Here is an 11,831-nt window from a genome sequence, read left to right as displayed (position 1 = left end):
GTTCCGGGTGACCTGATTGGGCAACATATAAATCTAATAAGTCAAGAATTGCCATTCTTCTTCTTAAAAAGCTACTTTAAACCCCCATTCCCATAGGAGGGTCCAAATGAAATGTGAATGACAAACGTTAAAATGATTTTTAACATTATTGGAAAGAAGGATATTGCTGAATTAACTCATGGCGAGTCTGCCATAGCTTGTGGGCATCGGTGAGTCGGCCACAGCAAGCTGTCTTCTTCTGACATTGCATCTAAGACAATTGCGGCCCTAAAAGTGTAAAACCTCAGCATATTTACCTTGTCTTGAGATGACAAGTGAGATGTGCTTTGCTGAATGGGGGGCAATCTAGTTGTTTTCTTCCTGGGCAGTTTTTGGTCTGAAGGAATCTGCTTTGACAACAACAACAAGAACAACAAAAATGAAGTTGTGAGAAAGTGAAGGAGCAAAGGAAGGAACAGTTTTATTTTTTTTAATAAAAAAGTTTTATTTTTACATTCATATCCAACAACTCATCCAATGTACAGTTATATACAATTAGTCGGGCTTGCCCAGTCACCACCCCCTCCTTTTAACTCTCTTCCCTCTTCTACCTTCTTCTACTTTCCAGACCTTCCTCCCCTTCTCTTATCTGCATCCTCTCCTCCCCCCCGCCCTACACCTTCCTCCTCCCTCTTCTACCCTCTTCCTTCCTCTTCTCCCTCTTCTACCCGTCTTCTCCTCTTTCCTATCTCCTACTCTCTTCCTTTCTTCCTCCCCACCATTCTAAAATGGTACCTGGGCAGACCCGACCCTACATTAATTATATTTATACATCTTCAATAATCCCTGTACATTAAACCATCACTCCATCCTCTACCCTCATCCCTCCCCCAGTTCCCCTCCCCCTTACCCCCCACTCACCCCGACTTCCCCGAACAAAATGCAGGGTATCAAAACTAACAATCATAGTCCAAAATAAATCTTAAATTATAATCTCTAGTCACTCCACACATAATCACACTCTCAATTCCCCTCTCTTTCAAAGATATCTCTAATACAAAATATTTCCTAAATTTACTCATATGCTATTCGATATTTTTTTATCTGATACTTATTTTGAATAGAATCAATCCACATTTTCCATTCTAAAATATATTTTTCTTGTGTATAGTCTTTCAAATAAGCAGAAATTATTTGAATGGTGTCATTTGTGATGTGGTCGAGAAGGGAGGTGTCTGATATCCAATGGATCCTTTGCATTTCCATGTCACGCCAATAGCTTTCGATCCTTGTTGTTGCCGCCCAGCATTCAGTGCCATACAGTGTAACAGGGTGGATGGTTGTTTTGTAGATCTTAGATTTCAGATGGGTTGGCATTCATCTGTCCAGTAACACAGCTCTTGCCAACGCATCCTGGCTGCATTCACCTTTGCTCACACCTCCCCACTGATGTCACCATTGCTTTGAAGGTGGGATCCCAGATACCAAAAATTGTCCACCTTCTTCAGGTTTTCTCCATTGATTTGAAGCATTCCAGGGGTGGTGACAGTCTCTAAGTACCCAGTTGTCTTGATGTTGAGGTGGAGTCCGAAATGGTTGAGGTGATCATTCTATGGTCATTCCATGATCCTTCCATCAAGGGCCACAGAGTTCAGCAAATTCTTGATAATCACATTTGTCTACTTTTGGGATAAAAGTAGACAAATGTGATTTGTCTACTTTTGTCTACCGGCCACTGAGGTAGGCCGAGCTTCTGCAACCTCTCCACGATGGTCCTCTGGGCAAACCGCAACATAAATCAAGCTGCTTACCTGGAAAGGACGAAGATTGTCCAAGATGGTCTCCAACATTTCTCTCTCATCCATCAAGTCCAGGAGTTCTTTGACTGGTCTCCCTCTTAGTGGCTTCTTTCTCTCCCATAAATGTCGAAAGCATTCATCGGAGAGTTCTGAGAAAAAGAGACAGACTGAGATTGATGGGCAATTCGATGGGACAAGCCTTCTCAAAGCAGAGAGACACAAGGTGTGTATGGTGGATCACCAGGCTGAGCCAGAGGGAGGGGTCAAATGTGTCATAAGTCTCGAGTTCCTGATCTTCATGTTTTTAGACAACCATCTTATATATGGAATAGGAATTTTCTATTGCTTTGAAATTTCACAGTGTTGTAATTTTATAATTTATTTATAGTCTTTGAAAAAGGCTAAGAGGGAGGAGGTCTTTCCTCCCCTCTGAGGGCAAGATGTTCCCTTTTACAGTGGCAGTGGTAGAGAAGACCCTCTTCCTAGACCCACCAGTCGAAACCTTTTGACTGATGGAGTCTGCACCATAACTCCTCTGCCGAAGGAAGGACGGTTGCAGGATTTGGATTTGGCTAGTCTAGAGAAAAGACTATGTGACAAGAGAGCAGTCTTCCAGTATTTGAGGGGTTGCCACAAAGAGGAGGGAGTCAACTTATTTCCCAAAGCACCAGAAGGCAGGAAGAGAAACAATGGATGGAAGCTACTCAAGGAGACAAGCAAACTGGAATTCAGGAGAAACTTTCTAACAGTGAGGACAATCAATCAATGGAACAGCTTGCCACCAGAAATCATGGGGGCTTCATCACTGGAGGCTTTTAAGAAGAGATTGCATAGCCATTTGTCTGGGATTGTATAGCATCTCCTGCTTGAGCAGGAGGTTGGACTGGAAGACCTCCAAGGTCTTTTCTGGCTCTGTTGATTGATTGATTGATTGTGTGGGATGGGCTGATGTGATAGGACAAGGCTGGTTCCATAGATAGCCCAGCCCTGTAGCATCTATACCTGGATATAAAGGCCGGCCAGCATCTGTAGAGCCTTTTCTCATCGGAGCCCTTTCCCTCTCGGGAAAGCCCCTTGGCAAGGGAGGGGGCTCTTTCAGGCCAGGCTTGATCTCCCCCTGAGGAGCCCTCGGAGGGGTCCTGAAAGTTGTTCGCTGGGTGAAATCAGGCAGCACCAGTACTGAAGGCTGAACCTTCTTCTTGACCTCCGTTGGAGCTGGGGAAGATTTCAAAAGCAGAGGCAAGACCTGCGTGGCTCTCTGAGTGACTGAGGAACTGGATGGGTGGGAGCCAGAGAAGTGGGCTTCTTGGTTGTCCCAAGGCCGTGGGTCATTATTGGTGATCTGCTTGCTCTCCTTCTTCTTCAGAAAGCGCAGCTTTCTCAACGAATGATCCATCTTATGCTGAAACTGGAAGGAGATCCTGTCCATAAAGGAGAAGGTTTGTAACTAAGGGTTGAAAGGAGGGGTCCATGGTTTTTCCGTCTGTCTGTCTTTCTATCTCTTTGCCTATCTGTATCATCTATCTATCTATCTATCTATCTATCTATCTATCTATCTATCTATCTATCTATCTATCTATCTATCTATCTATCTATCTATCATCTATCTATCATCTATCTATCTATCTATCATCTATCTATCATCTACCTATCTATCTGTCTGTCTACATCATTTATCTATTTCCTTCTCTATCTATCATCTATCTATCTATCTGTCTGTCTGTCTGTCTATCTATCTATCTCCTATCTATCTATTTATCACATGTTCTTCCTGAGTCAACTCAGAAAGCTCAGATTGCCCAAGGAACTGCTGAGCCAGTTCTACAGAGGAATTATGGAATCTCTCATTTGCACCTCTACAACTGTCTTGTTTGGCACAGCAACCAAAGTAAAAGTCCACTAAAGAGAGAAGACAGCAAGGAAGTTGAAGGCAGCAGAGAGAAAGCAGAGCTGCTTAACTCCTTCTTTGCATTGGTCTTCACCCAAAAAGAAACTATAGCCCAACCTACCAAAAACGTAACTGTAAAAGACAGGCTAGAAATAAAAGTTAAAGTAAGCAACGAAAGAGAGAGAGAGAGAGAGAGAGAGAGAGAACACCTATCTGATTTTGAGGAATATAAACCATCAGGACCTGAAGGATTACATCCCAGAGTTTTGAAGGAACTGGCAGATGTTATCTCAGAACCATTGTACCATATCTTTCAAAAATCTTGGAGCACTGGGGAACTACCAGAGGATTGGAAAAGAGTGATTTGGTTCCCATCTCCCCAAAAAAGGGGGGGGTTGGGACCCAGGAAATTACAGACCAATCAGCCTAACATCAATACATGGGAAAATACTTGAAAAGGCAATCAAAATAGAGGTGCCAATATCTAGAAATAAATAAAGTTATAGCTAAAAGCCAGCGTGGATTTGTTAAAAACAGATCAGGACAAAGCCATCTTATTTCATGATTTGACAAAGTGACTAAATTAGTAGACCAGCGAAATGCTGTGGACATACTATACTTAGACTTCAGCAAGGCATTTGACAAAGTAGACCACAACCTACTTCCTGGTAAGCTAGAAACAAGTGGGATAGATAGCATCAGCATCAGCTAAATTTGTAACTGTCTAACAAACCATACTCAACAAGTAATCTTTAATGGGTTTTTATCTACATGGAATAGAAGGGGAACTTATCTAATTTGCAGATAATACTAAGCCGGCAGGAATAGCCAACAACCTAGGTATCTTATGATTTATAAATTGTTGTTTGTATCTTATGATTAACGATTGTAACTATGATTTATGAACTATGACCTATCACTTTGTTGTTTGCATGTACACTGTAAGCTTATGCAGCAGAGACAAATTCCTTGTGTGTCCAATTACACCTGGCCAATAAAGAATTCTATTCTATTCTATTCTATTCTATTCTATTCTATTCTATTCTATTCTATTCCATTCCATCTCATCTCATCTCATCTCATCTCATCTCATCCCATCCCATCCCATCCCATCCCATCCCATCCCATCCTGCAGAATGAAGGTGCAACTTTACCTGATATACTAATATTCCAAAGTTTGCAAGGGTCTACTCTTCACTCGTTTCAAATTCGTTCTGCTCCACTCTTATCTTTCACTCTGCTCCACTTTTATCTCCTCCACTTAAACTTGCTCTGCTCAGCTATTATCCCCTCCACTCGGCTTTGTTTTGCTTGGCTTTTATCTCCACTGCTCTGCCTCGCTTTTCTCCGTTCTTATCACCTCCACTCCACTTTGCTCTGCACAAGTTTTATCTCCTCCACTCCGCTTTGCTCTCCTGTGCTTTTAATTCCTCTACTCCGCTTTGTTCTGATCCGATTGTATCTCCTCCACTCTGCTTCACTCAGATTTTATCTTCTTTACTCAGCTTTGCTCTGCTCCACTTTTATCTCCTCCGCTCCGCTCTGCTCTGGTCTTAGCTCTACTCTGGTCTTAGCTCTACTCTGATCTGCTCTGCTTTTATTTCCTCCACTCTGCTCTTCTTCACTTTTATCACCTCCACTTCACTTCTCTCTGCTTCACTTTTATCTCTTCCACTCTGCTTTGCTCTGCTCCACTTTCCTCTCCACCGCTTTGCTTTTCTCCACTTTAATCTCCACCAATCCTCTTGGCTCTGCTTCGCTTTTATCTCCTCCACTCCACTTCGGTGTGCTACACTTTTATCTCCTCCACTCCACTTTGCTCCGCTTTTATCACCTCCACTTCGCTTCCCTCTGCTTCGCTTTTTATCCTCCACTCTGCTTTTATCTTCTTTACTCAGCTTTGCTCTGCTCTTATCTCGACTCCACTTTGCTTTTTGCCACTCTTATCTCCTCCAATCCTCTTGACTCTGCTCTGCTTTTATCTCCTCCACTCCACTTTGTTCTGCTGCACTTTAATCTCGACTCTTCTTTGCTTTTCTCTGCTCTTATCTCTTCCTATCTGCTTCGTTCAGCTCCGCTTTTATCTCGACTCCACTTTGCTTTTTGCCACTCCTATCACCTCCAATCCGCTTTGCTCTCCTCTGCTTTTATCTCCTCCAATCTGCTTCACTCTGCTTTTATCTCCTCCAATCAAATTCGCTCTCTTTCACTTTTATCTTTTCCGCTTTGCTTGGCTCTGCTTTTATCTCACCCACAATTGCTCTGCTCTTATCTCGACTCCGCCTCGCTTTTCTCCGTTCTTATCTCCTCTAATCCTCTTTGCTCTTCTCCACTTTTATCTCCTCCACTCAGCTCTGCTTCGCTTTTTTATCCTCCACTCAGCTCTGCTCCGCCTGTTTACCCTCCACTCTGCTCTGCTCCACTTTTATATCCTCCACTCTGCTCTGCTCTGCTCTGCTCTGCTTTAATCTCCTCCACTCCGCTTCGTTTTCTCCACTTTTATCTCCTCCACTCTGCTCTGCTCTGGTCTTAGCTCCACTCTGCTTTCCTCCACTTTTATCTCCTCTACTCCACTTCACTTTGGTCTACTCTGCTTTTATCTCCTCCACTCCGCTTTGCTTTCTCCGCTTTTATATCTCCCACTCCACTTTGCTATGCTCTGCTATTATCTCCTCTATTCCGCTCTGCTCTTAGCTCCGCTCTGTTCTTATCTCCTCCACTCCGTTATGTTCTACTCTTCTCCGCTCAATATAAATCAACTCAACTATCCTCCACTCTCCTCTCCTCAACTCTCCACAGCTCCCCTCTCATCCCTTTTACCTTTATATCTCTGTCCCAGGGCCTTGACATCACAGCATTATGTTCTCATGGGGGACAGCTGATGTCATAACCCAAGGGGCCTCTTACTTCCCAAGAAAACAGGGATGGGATATGGAGGTTCCCCTTGATAACATTCGTGATATCATGGGAAGCAAAGCTAGGGGTCACCTGTGGAATGACCCAGTGTGATGGTGTCCCTCAACCTGCTAGATCTCAAAAGAACCTAACCAAGATTAAGGCTGATCAGCTTTGTTTGTTGATTGGCTAAGTCTGCCACGGAGCTTGGTTTTTTAATTTTTATTATGATATATGATATGTCAGCATTCCAGAAAAAACCCCAAGTAAAAACTCTGAAGCAAGCATTTTCAAAGTTCTATTTACTAGAATAGGTAAACTGGCACATCTGGGAAACCCGAATCTTTCCCTCAGTAAATCAAAACCCCCAGAACCATCCCCTCACTCCTCAGTCAATCACACGCTCCAATCACTATCCATCCCATCTCGAGACAGCACTCCGGCCATTCCTTCTCCAGATGGAGGATCGGCCTGACCTTGACCGACAGGAAGAATGCTATTATGACTAAAGACAACCCCTCTACTAAATCCTTCCTCCTACTTTTCCACACAGGAGAGGGTGGCAGCATGGAAGCTTCTGGCCTAATATGGCTTCCAAATCTGAAAATGATATTGTATGATATGATATATGGTATGATATAGGATATGATATAGGATATGACATAGGAGATATGATATAGGGGATATGATACATGATATCTGATACCTGATACCTGTTACATGATATATGACATGACATTGTATTGTTTATATTGTATTATGGAGTCCTTGGCTTATAACAGTCCTTTTATTGATGTTTCAAATCTACACCAACACTAAACAAAGTGACATGACCGTTTTTCACACTTATGACCGTTGTGGCATCTCCACGGTCATATGTTCAAAATTTGGACGTTTGGCAAGTGACTCACATTTATGACAGTCACAGTATCCCAGGAATCACATGATTCCCTTTTGCGACCTTCTGACAAGCAAAGTCAAGGGGGAAACCCGATTCACTTAACAACCATGTTACTAATTTAGGAACTGCAGTGATTCACTTAACAACTGGGGAAACAAAGTTCAAAAAATGGAGGAAAACTCACTGAACAAATGTCTCACAGCAATAAAGATATTGGGCTCAGTTGTGTTTGTAAGTTGAGGACTATCTGTATATATGATCATTTTTTTCCTCAAATTTCTGCACTGCCCATCATCGCTGGAGTGTTCTAGCAATTTTGGTAAAACCCTCCAACGATATAAAAGCTGCAGTTGAAAACGAAGTTTTTTTTGAAAAAAGCCAGAGTTTTTAAAAAAAAAAAGTTAAAAGGAACAATTGCAGAGTTGAAAGGCAGAAGAAGCTCCTTCGTCCCACCAACCACCCATGGCTTGCAGGGCCCCCTTGGACCCCCAGACCAGCCGGCAGAGTTGAATCTTCATGCTCTTCTGGAAGGTCAAGACCCCCAGAACCTGCCTCGTCTCTGGGGCTGGGCTACCTATACTTACAGCCACAACTGAGCCCAACAGTCAGAGATTTAGCAACTGGCATGTACTTATGACGGTTGAACTATCCAAGGGTTATGTGATCTAGAATAGAATAGACTAGTATAGACTAGAATAGACTAATATAGATTAGAGTAGAGTAGAGTAGAGTAGAGTAGAGTAGAGTAGAGTAGAGTAGAATAGAATAGAATAGAATAGAATAGAATAGAATAGAATAGAATAGAATAGAATAGAATAGAATAGAATAGAATAGAATAGAATAGAATAGAATAGAATAGAATAAACTGGAAGGGACCTTGGAGGTCTTCTAATCCAGCCCCCTGCTCATGCAGGAGAACCTGTAGAGTTTCAGATAAGTGGTTGTCTAATTTCTTCTTAAAAACCTCTAGTGATGAAGCACCCACAATTTCTGAAGCCAAGCTATTCCACTGGTTAATTGTCCTCACTGTTAGGAAGTTTCTCCTTAATTCCACTCTAGGGATTCACTTAACAACGGTGGCAAGAAAGGTCGTAAAATGGGGCAAAACTCACTTAAGAACTGTCTCGCTTAGCAACCTAAATTTTGGCCTTGATTGTGGTTGTAAGTCAAGGGTTACCTGCATTTTAGTTTCATTGAAGACCATCCAGAATCTCTTCCTTTGTGAGATGGACAACCCTTTAACTTAATAAAGAAATAAAGTTTGTTTTGAAGTGTGTGATTTCTGTGATTCAATGCAGCTTCTGGTTTCAGAGCTGAGTTTGCTTCAGTGACTTTAAACACTAGCTTTTTAATTTTTGTGTTTCTAGCCCTCTTCAGCTTTGAACAACATTCATGGCATCAGATCTCCCTACAATCAGTTTTGCACCTCACAATTTCTTCTTTGTTACGGGGTCACACAGCATATCAGGGTGTCTGCTGTTTCTTCATAGATTTGAGCTGCCATTCACTTGCTGGACGAATTCTGGATTGAAGTAGTTTCATTACTGGAAGAGTCTTTAGACATGAAATAAACGATAATAAGTCAAACAAGAATATGAGATCGTGTTACGTTCAGGGTCCCACCATCTCTTACATACCCTATTAATAATGTCTTTGCATATTTTGAATGCCTTCGCTGAACATAATTATCTGCTGCTTCCATGAGTCACAGCTATTGTCTTAATCAGATGAATAGAATAGAATAGAATAGAATAGAATAGAATAGAATAGAATAGAATAGAATAGAATAGAATTTTACTGGCCAAGTGCGACTGGACACACAAGGAATTTGTATTGGTGCATATGCTCTCAGTGCACATAAAATAAAAGATACCTTCATCAAGGTACAACACTTCCAATACTTAATGATAGCCATAGGCTACAAATAAGCAATCAGGAAACAATCAATAACAGTATAAATCATAAGGATACAAGCAACAAAGTTACAGTCGTAAGTGGAAGGAGATGGGTGATAGGAACGATGAGAAGATTAATAAAAGTGCAAATTTAGTAAATAATTTGACAATGTTGAGAGAATTATTTGTTTAGCAGAGTGATGGCGTTCGGGAAGAAACTGTCCTTGTGTCTAGTTGTTCTGATGTGCAGTGCTCTATAGTGTCATTTTGAGGGTAGGAGTTGAAACAGTTTATTTCCATGATGCGAGGGGTCTGTAAATATTTTCACAGCCCTCTTTTTGATTCGTGCAGTATACAGGTCCTCAATAGAAGGCAGGTTGTTAGCAATTGTTTTTTCTGCAGTTCTAATTATTCTCTGATGTCTGTATCTGTCTTGTTGGGTTGCAGAACCAAACCAGACAGTTATAGAGGTGCAGATGACAGACTCAAGAATTCCTCTGTAGAATTGTACCAGCAGCTCCTTGGGCAGTTTGAGCTTTCTGCGTTGGCACAGAAAGAACCTTCCTTGTTGTGGTTTTTTGATGACGTAGAAGAGAATATTTGTAGTCCAGGTTTTTTTTTTTGAAAAAGTTTTTTATTTTTAAGACATACAAACATAGAAGCATCTTCGAACCAAATTCAATGTGTCGGTGTGTGGGTTACAATTCTTTTGTGCAAACAATTACTTATCATTAATTTATTTAACCATATATTTTATCACCCAATTAGTAATCGAATATTTTAATCAATTAATCCTTGAATCAGCTATATTTTGTTCTATAATTCTATAATCTAATAGTCATTCTAGAACAATATTTTATCTTATTATCCTGTTTATTCCATCATTTTAAATCCATTATGTCATTCAATAGTTCTTGCCTTATTAAAAAACTCCAATCATCTTTATCATATTTTCCCCTCTAACCATTGATAAAATAAGTCCCATATCTTATAATATTGTTTATCTTCCTGCTCTCTAATTTCAAATGTCAATTTACTCATTTCAGCACATTCCATTATTCCATTATTTTCTTAATAATTTCAGGGCTGGGAAGTGGCTCACCAGGCTAATGCAGCCTGTTATTAACACACAGCTGTCTGCAATTACAATTACTGCAGGCTCGAGTCCCACCAGGCCCAAGGTTGACTCAGCCTTCCATCCTTTATAAGGTAGGTAAAATGAGGAGCCAGACTGTTGGGGGGGCAATAAGTTGACTTTGTATATAAATATACAAATAGGATGAGACTATTGCCTTACACAATGTAAGCCGCCCTGAGTCTTTGGAGAAGGGCGGGATATAAATTCAAATTTAAAAAAAAAATCTTGCATTGGTATTTTTCCAATTTTTAGCAAACACAATCCTGGCCGTTGTTACCACATTCACAATCAAATATCTCAATTATCTATTATAGGTTTCAGGTATGATCCCCAATAAAAAAAACCTCTGGATTCTAGTCCAGTATCTTTTAGCTTCCACGCACATCCACCACATATGGTAATATGAGCCGGGTATCTGATGACATTTCCAACATTTTTCGGATTTATTCTTGAACATTCTGGCTATTCTTGTCGGGGCTAAATACCACCTGTAAAACATCTTATACAAACTCTCTTTATAGGCAGTTGACATTGTCATTTTATAATTTTGCAGCCACAGTTTTTGCCATATCTCTAAGTCAATACCATGTCCAAAAATTGGATTAAGACATACAAGAGTCTGAAGAACTTTTCTTTTGTTTCTTTTTCTCTTTTTTTATTTTTATTTTTGCTGCTGCTCTTTTTGGCTTTACTTTTTTTTTTTATTTTTGCTGCTGCTCTTTTTGGCTTTACTTTTTTTTTTATTTCTACTTGGGAGAATTTTTTTTCTAGCATACAAGTGGATTAAGGTATAGAAAAACCTGAAGACTACGTCATATACACCATTTTTTATGGTGTGTTGCAGAGGTCCCGATCCTTACAACATGTCAATTCCCAAATACCCACGTCGTATATTTCCATAGTCATATCACATCCTGCATCATGTGTAGGGCAACCTTGAGAATATATAGTTTTCACACCCCTATCTGAAAAAGATGAAAATAGATTAGCACTTCTAGGTCAATTGTTGTACAATAAACCCAGAGGAACATATCCAATACTCCTCCTTAGAAAAGCTTTTCCCTTCCTGGTACCTACAAACGTATTGGTATCCATTCCCAAAATCTGAGAGTTGACTCAGGGGTGAAATGTAAAATTTGTTACTACTGGTTCTTTGGCTTGGTGGTGGGGTAATGTGACTGGATGGGCGTGGCCAACTTTTTTTTTTACTTTTAAAAGCATTTTTTTCGGTTGAAGAGGTTGTAAAAAAATGCTTTTAAAAGCCTGTGGTGATCAGGCAACTCAGCTGGGATCGCCAGAGGAAAAAAAACTGCCTGATCACCAGAACCTTGTAAAA

This window comes from Ahaetulla prasina, chromosome 9 (genome assembly GCF_028640845.1).
Source record: "Ahaetulla prasina isolate Xishuangbanna chromosome 9, ASM2864084v1, whole genome shotgun sequence".
NCBI classification, from domain to species: Eukaryota; Metazoa; Chordata; class Lepidosauria; order Squamata; family Colubridae; genus Ahaetulla; species Ahaetulla prasina.
The sequence above is the reverse complement of the archived record's forward strand: the minus strand, read 5'-3'. Positions refer to the sequence as shown.